This window comes from Delphinapterus leucas, chromosome 17 (assembly GCF_059928025.1).
Source record: "Delphinapterus leucas isolate spDelLeu-1000000601 "Yukka" chromosome 17, BTC_Dleu_Yukka2, whole genome shotgun sequence".
NCBI lineage: Eukaryota > Metazoa > Chordata > Mammalia > Artiodactyla > Monodontidae > Delphinapterus > Delphinapterus leucas.
Window position 1 is genome coordinate 28,436,635 of NC_143145.1, and position 10,687 is coordinate 28,447,321.

The 10,687-nt window shown below is 35.4% G+C and overlaps 1 pseudogene; it reads left to right on the plus strand.

The window, feature by feature from the left end:
* Positions 1–5,580: 5,580 nt before the first annotated feature.
* On the plus strand, positions 5,581–10,210 carry LOC149746923 (uncharacterized; annotated as a pseudogene).
* Positions 10,211–10,687: the final 477 nt, after the last annotated feature.

Below are 10,687 nucleotides of genomic sequence, written 5' to 3' on the forward strand. Positions count from 1 at the left end.
TGTATTGAGAAGGATTCGTTGCAGAACATAGCCTAGTGAACAAGAATGCCATTCAATTAGCAGTATCAGACATTGGGATTATCATGTAGAGTGATGGTGCAGGTAACACAAGTTTGCCCTTCAAGCTAGCTCGGTATGCTGACGTTTTCCCTTCAAGCATGAAAAGATGGATCCAAGAAAAAGAGAGGAGAATTGCCCCGAGGTGCTTCTGCAACGCTCCTTTTTCTTAGAAATCACCTTAGGTTCTGCTGTACCTTCTAAAGTTAGGGAGCTCTCTTATGTTGGGACAAGCTCGAGTTCCTTATGTATTGCCAACAGAACAGAATCCACGAGAGATGGAAGGAAACCTGAGGAAAAAGAGTTCCCAGATGGCACCAAACAAAAAGCAGCAGCATTTAACGATCTGGTTTTTTCTTCTAAAAACATATATTGTACTATCCCTTTGATTCATATAAGCTCTCCTCTACTGAGGACATTCAGTGAGGTGTACTCTGATCCATTGCAAGGGCAAGTCCAAACCAAAGGACAAGAAAGCCTAGGTGCTGCAATCTATAAAGGTCAGCCACTAGGACATAGAGAAGGTATTAGGAGAGTGTACCTGGAGGAGTAAATGGACTATATCCAGCACAGAGCCTAAGGGCCATTAGTGGAGTCAGAAATGTGAAACAATAGGAAAAAAGAATTATTAACACCTTTCTCTCTGAGCCAGCAAAGTGGAACCAATAAAGGTTTTAGGCATAAAATTAGAATCCTTCCTCTTTATAAATGTAAAGAATTAACATGACCAGGTCTCAGAAATACTGGAGTAAGCAAAGCATCACTGTTATAAGAAGATAGGTTTGAACCAGGAACAGAGGAATTTGAAAATGGATTAGAAATGAAGGAAAATGCACTATAACAAGAACTGAGTATAGTTTAGGCAGCAGTTTACCTAATTCTAAAGAGATACAGTAGACACGAAGACAAAGACAGTGTTTTTTTGTTTTGTCCTGTTGTTGTTCATGTTACATTAATAAGCACTGTTACAAATGACTTGCAAATGTTAACTTATTTGACTTATGTAACACTATTACATAGGTGCTTTTCTTCCTTTTAGGACAGAAACAAATTCAGTGCAAGAACAGTTCCGGCACTTAGAAAAAAGAAACAAGTAAGCAGTTTTCGCTGATAGGCTGCCTGACCAAGAAAAATCCTATTCTGCCAAATAAGGAAGACAGACAACCACAGGTAGGACACGATCCCCATCTTACAAACATGGCTGCAAAGACAGTCAGATGTTAACTCTTCCCTTAACAATATTTGCTTGGATAACAAAGGACTCAAACAAGCTATGTTTTCATTAAATTATTATTGCCATCCCTTCCTCCATGACCTCTCCCTTCCCCTGTCTTTCTCCAAAACAAAATTTGAGTTAACAAAAGAAGTCATAATAGCCATGTTTCAGTGGGCACTTTAGAATCCTAGTTATTGGCTGACTCTGCAAGTCCATACAACTCTGCTTTTGCACAGTTCTACTTCAGTGTCTGTCTGTTTCAGAGGCAGTCTCTAAGAACAAATTCTTCATCCATTTTTTTCGTATTATTTCTATCAACTGGACTCTCTTCTTATCTCCATTCTGTCAAAATTATATTTTTGAGGGCCAACAAACGTTCTACGTGCTTCATGAAGACTATTTTTCTTCATCATCCTCAGCCATAAATAATATTTATACTATTGAGATGTTTCTCAAAGTGTGGTCCTCAGACCAATCCATTATAATCACATGGAGAGTTAAGGTTGTAAATTCTAGGTTCATCCTAGAAAGGGCAGAATATGAACTGCATAATTACCAAGGTCCAGAGATTCTAATACTCACCAAAGTTTAAGAAACACCATTCTCAGTTAATACAGAACTTTTTCTTTCTTGTGACACTCATCAATTTCTGCTATGGACTGTAGTTATTTTGTTTCCATTATTTTATCGTAAGGACTTCACAGCCATGGACCATGACTTCATGTTTGTGCACTTAATGATATTTGACATATTGCTCTATATTAGATAGGTGTTTAATAAATATTTGTTTTATTTTCATGATTTTTTGTGAAGAAAGAAATAGTTTTATCTCAGAAATAGTTGTATTGTTCTAATCAACAACTTACAATGACTAATTTCTTTTTATTTAAAGATAGATGTGTAGATCTGCATAGATAGATTTAGAGATACAATATTTTGTGTATATTTGGAATTCTTTCTTATCAGCATTAACGATGAAGCATGGGGCTTGAAAGTTACTATTCAGATGTTTATACAACTGGACTCAGCAAACTCAGGAAAGTAGTAAAATGTAAAAATAAAAGATTCAAGAAGAGTCCAAGATATCCCTTGAGCTAAACAGAGATCCTGCCTCAATGACAGGAAAAACTCCAAGGAATATGCTTCCAATCTTTATCCCATGCTTTGCCTCAGATCATTTAAAGAAGAACCCAACTGGGTTGTCTGCCTCCTTTTAAAATTATATCTGCTTCAGGCAAAGCTGGCCTCAAAGGGACCAATTACAGTGAAAACTGGATGGTTATTTCCTTTTAAATTCCCTTGGCTCAGTAAAGTTAGCACATCTTTATCAGGCTTTCTGGAGGTCCTTCTTAGGACCATAAACCTAGTTGGGCAGAACTGCTTTCTTCCTTATAATTCCCTGTAGTACCTCACTTAGTGCTCCCTGTATCATGGCCAGGACCTTTAATAAATTGTGCTAATGAAATTGATAAAATAATCACCTCTTTATTTGTACCCAGTAGTGTTTAGTTCATTTAGTAGAAGTTCTGAATTTTCAGAAAGCTTAATATCTACCTAGCTATTTAGAAAGCTTCACATGAAGATCAATTAACCTATTTTTTTCTTTCAAAGTAGGCTTTCCTGTCTTTGAGGAGGTTAAGTATCTTGAAAGTCAATGAGAAAGGCTTTTATTAAATAGCTCTACAGTCTAGCAACTTTCTCTTGAAAGTTGAAAACCTTAGCCAGACGTATTACTACAGAGGAGACTCAGGCAATTAAATCAAAGAAACCCAGAGCACACGCCCATTATCCATGTTTCAACAGTTCTCTTTGTGACAGGTACAACTCAGGTGAAACTCTTTTGTAGTTCTTCTTCTCAAATTTGACGTGATTCTGTGAAGTCTGTCACAGAGCAATTAAAAAAAGAATCCAATCATACAATTCAACTGTATCTTAAAGTTGCAGCTTGCTCAGCAAAGGCAAGTGAGACTTTTAAATAAGAAAAGAAAAAAAGCTTATATAATGCTCTTTCTATACCATTTTTATATACTATGAATTTGTGTACAACATAGAATGACATTTAGACATCTATAATAACATATTACAGTTTTTACTATGATCTTATTGCTACAAGTTCAATGTGTCAAATACTGAAATATAAGATTAAAGTAAACTTAAATTACACTTAGATACATATATTTCTTTTTAATTTTTTAAAATTTTATACAATTTTTAAAGGTTGCTTTCCATTTACAGTTATTACAAAATATTGGCTCTACTCCCCGTGTTGTACAATACATCCTTGAGCCTATCTTACACCCAGTAGTTTGTGTCTCCCACCTCCCCAGCCCTATATTGTCCCTCCTTCCCCTCTATTCTCAGGTAATGCAAAATTTGATTGGCTCTCATTCCAATTAGTCTAACTGCCTACGAAGATCTGGTACAAATTCTATGTTAATGAATTAAAACACTCAAACTTCGATATCTTTGGGGACTAAAAATATACTAAGAAAAAGATAGAAAAGCTGTCCTTTGTTATATGACCAATCTGATAGAAAAGTGGACTAGGGTAGTGCTCTTGAGTTCTTGTCTTTGTTTTACTGCATCTGTTCACAAACATAAAATTCTGGGTGAAAGGAGACATGACAACAAATGGGACTATTTTGAGTACGCATTATGTTCCAGAAACTTTATAAATGGTACCTGAAGTTTAGGTTATTCAAGGGTCATTTGCTAGTCTTAAAAAACAAGGGCTTTGGTTTAAACAGAGTCTAGTGGAGACAGGAGAGCAGGGCTATTAGGGGAATGGAACTGTGACTTCCATGTAAAGGACAGAGCTGTTGAAAGGTTATACTTTTAGCAAAAAGATAGACTAGGAAAAAGGAGAAAGAAAGCAAGCTTTCTTACTGACTTTGGCTCTAAATAGGAAAATGAGTCTTCCTAGGAATTCAGAACATGAGCCTATCGTGATGTATGTTTGGTATTGAATTGTCACTATCTGTGCTGTACAGAGACTCCAATGCTGAAGAGTTAACATAAAGAGCCATGCTGGTAACAACCTTGCCAAGAATCCAACTGAAATATCCTTTGGAAGTACACAACCTCATCCTAAGCCACAGATGATATTCTAGTGACCGGGAGCTCACAGGCCCCAATTTAAAAACACAGTTGACCCCTGAAGAATGTGGAGGTTAGGGGCACCCACCCTAAGAGCTGTCGAAATCCACATATAACTTAGACTTGGCTCTCCACATTTGTGGTCTGCTGTATCTCTGATTCTGCATCCATGGATTCAACTGACCTGTGCAAATTATGTGAATTGTAGTGTTTACTACTGAAAGAAAACCTGCACGTAAGTGGACCCACATAGTTTAAACTCGTGTTGTTCAAGGATCAGGAAGTTAATCAATATTAGGCTGAGTTTCAGGAAAAAAAAGAAAACACTGTAGAACTCAACCTACAACCTCAGATGTAAGACAAGAAGAGTGTGACAGGTTCACACTTAGAATTTCATATTGTCGGGGTGGAACAAGAAAAAGTAAAAAGATTAATTAACATTAATTGTTGTTAAATACAGTTGTTTAATATACCGTATGGGTGTTAATATTTTAAGAGTAACTACAAAAATAATAAAAATAGAATGTATAAACTTTAATGCAGTGTCAGGGGTATGGGGAGGGGGCAAGAATTAATCAATTTTTGAACACATTAAAAAAGAACAAAAGAAATATGTTAACTACAAATATCAGATTATATATTAAAGAAGTCACATATCTAGAAAGCATAAATAGGATGATATAAGTACAAATCTATCAGTAATAGTAATGAATATAAATTGATTAAACTTAACAGTTAAAGATGAAAAGAGGTGATTTGATTGGACAAAATGCAACCTAACCATCTGCAATTTTAAATCAGCATATATGACATAAAGCTACAGAAAGTTTAAATGTGAAGTAACATCAACAAAAAAATGAAGCTAATGTTATAGCTTAAAATGTATTAAACAAAAATATACATAATTATAAAAGGTAATATGCAAATACAACTCTTATCATTGATAGATCAATGAGAAAAAATTAGAAGAATAAAAAAGATTTGAAAAACCTGATTACAGATTAATAACGGGCACATTTAACCCTGCAGTCAACAAGTTAAAAATATACCTTGTTTTCAAGCATTTGTGGAAAAGACAGAAATATTGTCTATTTATTAGACTTGAAAGAAAAACTAATCAGATTTCAAAGAAACATTGTTTTGTCATAATTACCATTACTTAGAAATAAATACTGAAAAGATAAAGAAGAATAAAATAAATTTCAAATTTAAAAACATATTTCTGCATAAGTGTGAAGGAATGATAATAGAAATCAGAAAATATTTAGCACTAAATGTAAAACTCTAAAGCAACAATATATGAAAGTCCTATAATTATACCCTTGAAATGCTAGTGGAAAATAAGCTGTATAAATAAGATGAACACAGAGCTGTCGAGTCAGAGTGGTGTCTTAATGTTGTAAGACATGAAATGTTTAAGTCAGGATCTATCATGGAGATGAACTTGGGTGAAGAAAAGAAGGGATATGCAGCTGTTTCCCAAAACCCACCACCTCCAGCTGACAGAGATGAGATCCAGAATAGCCTGAACTCAAAATTGTAGCAGTCTCCTGGAGATATCAACAAGCTTCAGCAGGAAAGGCCACTCTGTGCCAGCATGGAAGCAGTTAAAGCCCCGAGCCTACATTCAGAATCTCAGGAATTCCTTACTGTAGGGGAAAGCATGCCAGAGAACAGTAGTGGGAGCCATGGCTCCCCTGAGAATGTGGGTGGAGAGGAAGAGGTAGAGAGCAATAGCTACCCTGAGGGGGGTGTTCCATCTGCTACCTGGTTGGCCCAGTTCAACAAAGTAGATGAGGCCACTCAGTGTGATATGAGTTGGTGGTATGAGGTACAGTCTGAGAATTCCCGAGTCTTCACCAGGAAGTGGTAGAAACAGAGCAGAGCAGGTGTCAGTGGGGAGCAGGAACCAGGATGAAGTTGAGGAGGTAGAGAACAATGGCTGCGAGAGGCCCGTTCCCTCCCCTACCTGGTTGGCCCAGTTTACCAAAGTAAATGAGGGTATACAGTGCGACATGAGTTGCATAGGTAGAGAAATCCCCCCAGCAAATGCCCTCCAGAGATGAAGGGACCTCACTAGACTGCAAAACCAAGGGGTCATGGAGAAAGCCAGTCACAAATAGGAAATTAAGTGCAGACAAAGATGAAGTGATGGTGAATGATGAGATTGGGGAGGTGTATAAAGAGAACTTGAAAAGGTGTGCAGAGACTAAAAAGACTGTGAAAGGCAGGAAGCTGAAAGACCTGAGCAGCATCTCAAATGTTAAGACAGCCTATTTGTTGAAGAAAAGCGCTGCCTTGACCATTGTGCTTCCTGAGGATTCAGAAGACTCTGAGTTGGAAGTTGAAGATGTAATGGATGAGGTAGAATGCCTCCTTGAAGAAGTGAGTCCACAAGACCCTCTGACATCTTCCAAAGGAAGGTCTTATCTGAAGGCTGGAAGGATAATCAGGATGCCACCTGAGTGCTCTGTCCCTCCCCAACTTATGGTCTGGCCCACCAGAAATAAGTACAAGTTATTACAAGCTGGTGGTGAATATGAGCACATCGTCCCTGTGGTTTACCAGTTGAAATGACAGGATGGATGGCTGTGAAAGCACTGGTGTCACCCTCCAAAGAAAACACACAATGCCCAAGCCAGAGGGACTGGAGTGCAGGAGACCCTCTCACAAACCATTGGAATGTAACTGTGAGAGATCAAAAACCAAGTTCCCCTACAAAGTAACAGAGATTCAAGGCAGATGTTATAAAGTTTTGGAAATACCCAGCAGCTCTAGAGGAAATAAATTGCTGAGTTCCAGCTTCAAGGAAGAGCTAAATATTGCATCATATGATATCTCTCTTGACTGAACTATTAAAGCATTGTATCAAAAAACAAGAAAATGTGACATTGTAAAGCCTTTGGAAATATAAGTTGTAAAACAGCAAATAAATTGATTTGCAAAAGTGAAAAAAAATAACCTGTATAAATATAAGCTATATAAATATGAAGTAAGGAATTGATAAAGTAGTAAACAAAAATATACTACAAAGGATCCTCAAATACACATATTAGTTTTTTGAAAAGAAAAACTTATGAAATAGATAAACCACTGACAAGGCTGATCAAGGAAAGCAAAATAAGTTCAAAATAAGAAATATTAAGAATTAAAAAGGAGAATACAGTAGTGATTTTCAAAAGATATATAAAAAATGTATCATAACAGTTTAAACTTGAAATTTTAGAGAAAATAGACAATATACTAGAAAAATATAGTTTACCAAAATTAAGTCAATAAGAAATAGAAAACATTAACTAATTGTAAACATTAACAGTATTGAATCAATAGTTCAAATTTTAATCCCGAGAGAGAAGGAAGGAACGAAGGAAGGGGGGAAGGAGAGAGTGAAGAAGGAAAGAAAGAAAGAGTCAAAATAAAACTCCAGGCATTGATGGGGAACTAAATAATACTCATATATAAATTGTTCTAGGGATTTGAAACAGAGCAAATGCTCTCCAATCAATATGTGGACCAGTATAATATTGTGTAGTAAGGACTGATAATTGCAGTAATACAATCCATAAAGTTTTAACTGGGCTCCTGGCCAATCAGCTAGAGACTATCTTTCCCATCATCCCTTAAAGCTAGATATAACCATGAAAAGAAACAAAAATGACTATCTCACTAAGTTCAGGAAAAAAATACTTAACTGAAGTTACACATTCAATATTAAAATTAAGAAAATACATAAACAAATTTTCAGCAATGGAGGAACAAAGCAAATTATCTTAATCTGGAAAAGTGCATCTATCAAAACACCTATGACAACAACAGAATGGATATTAAAGTGTTAATAATATTAGCTTAAAGATTATGAATAATACAACATTCTAATATCACAGTATGTATTAAATATAATACCAAAGGAGTCAGTCACTGCACCAAGACAAGAAAAACAACTAATGGGATAAAGATTGGAATAGAAAATATCCTCATTCATTGACAATATAATTATTTACTTAGAAATCTAAACAGAAGCTACGCCTTTTAGAATAAGACAATTAAGGATTTTAGATAGAAGATTAATGATACAAAGTAATAAATGTGTTATAGAAAAATCAACATATAAAAATCAGTAATAAATTTAGAAAATGTGCTTTGAAAATAAATGGTCTCAATTTTATGTATGTGTGTATAAAATAAAGTAATTCCTATAACAATTCTTATGATTTTCTGTGTGGGAGGGATAAGGGAACAAACTTATTCTAAACTTTACAAGAAAAAGTAAAAGGCCAAGAATAATTAAAACATTCTTGAAGAAAAAGAACTAGTGATGGGTAGGGGAAGAGAAGATGAACTTGCTCTAACAGGTATCAAATGCTACGATGAAGTTATAATAATTAAGAGAGCATGGTATTGATGTAGAGATAAATCAGCAAAAAAATGGAAGAGAAAGGAGCTGCGGTAAAGGATATAGGTATATAGGGAAATGTCATTTATGATGAGAGATGTAATTGAATGTCAATGGCATTGATTTTTAAAAGCAATGCTGGAATGATATACTAAAGAATATAAGTAGATTCAAAATAAACAAATAAATTTTTAAAAAAAGAATATAAGTAAATTCCAATCTCACACCATACACAAAAGTACATTACTAGGAAAATAAAAACTTTAAACATTTAGAAAAAAAATATAGAATATCTTTTAACTTCCAAAAAGGGATGATTTCATAAAAAGCATCAATACAAAAATGTGTAAATCAAAAAATTAACAGTTTTACCTGTAATTTATAAGAAAACTTTATGTGCTTCAAATGACAACAAAAACAAAAGAAAAAATCACAGACCTGGGCAGCTAATTGCAAAATATATTACCAAGATATAAGTATATAAGCATACGGAAGATTGGAACCATTCTAATGACCAACACAACCTGATTTATATGTATAAAACACTCCTCCCAACAGTTGGAAACTTCATATTCTTTTCAAGTGATCACAAAACATTGCCAAGATAAACCCTTTGCTGAGCCATAAGACAAGTCTAAACAAATTTAAAATAATATAAATCATTTAGAGTAGGTTCTTAGGATTAAATTAGAAATCAGTAACAAAAAGGCATTTGGAAAATCCTCCAGTATTTAGAAGTCAATCAAAATACTTATTAAACCACAGGTCTAAGACAAAAAAAAAAAATAGCATATGACAAATATGTATCATTCAGAAGAGAAAATGCGACTGCCAATACATATAAAAGATTCTCGGGCTTCCCTGGTGGCACAGTGGTTGAGAGTCCGCCTGCTGATGCAGGGGACACGGGTTCGTGCCCCGGGTCTGGGAGGATCCCACATGCCGCGGAGCGGCTGGGCCCATGAGCCATGGCCGATGGGCCTGCGCGTCCGGAGCCTCTGCTCCGCAGTGGGAGAGCCCACAACGGTGAGAGGCCCGCATTCCGCAAAAAAAAAAAAAGTTGTAAAGATTCTCAACCTCACAATTAATTGTGGAAATATTTTTTAAAAGCCACAATGAAATTCAATTTCACATATAACAAACTGGCAGAAAAAAAAATTTAAGTTAACTAGAATATGAACAAACCAAAAATTTTAGCCACTGTTAGTGCAGGTTAGCACAATCCCACTTGTAAATCAAATTGGTAAATACCTATTAAAGTTCAAGAGCTGCATATGCTTCAAAGAAGCCATTCTACTATAATTTTATGACCTCAAGAAACACTTGAATATTTTCTCTTACAGACATGTACAAGAATGCTCAAAGCAGCAGTATTCGAAATCTCAAGAATTTAGAATATCTATTGGCAAAAGAATAGATGATAAATTCTAGTACTTGCATATCCTAGGGCATTCTACAGCTCTGGAAGTGAATTGTACAGAGCTACACAAATCATATCATAATGATACACTTTCTGTAAATATTAAGACATGGAAAACAATAACATTGTTTTAATTTAATTTGTATGCATATATAGTAAAGTATAAATGAATAAATGAAATTTGGAAATACTAACTTGTATTCAAAAGGATGCTTAACTCTGGTTGGAAGGGTGGAGAATATGATCCAGGAGGATTAGGGAAATATTATCTGATGGAAATAGTTTATATCTTAAACTGGATTATGGGTATATTGCCATTGAGTGTATAATTCTCTCTCTTTCTCTCTCTCTCTCTCTCTCTCTCTCTCTCCCTCCCCCTCCCTCTCCCTCTCCCTCTCCCTCTCCCTCTCCCTCTCCGTCCCCCCCTCCCTCCTCACTCAGTTATCTCTCTCTGTTTGCTTTTTGCAGTCACCACAAAAATAAATATATTAAGATAATTTTTTGA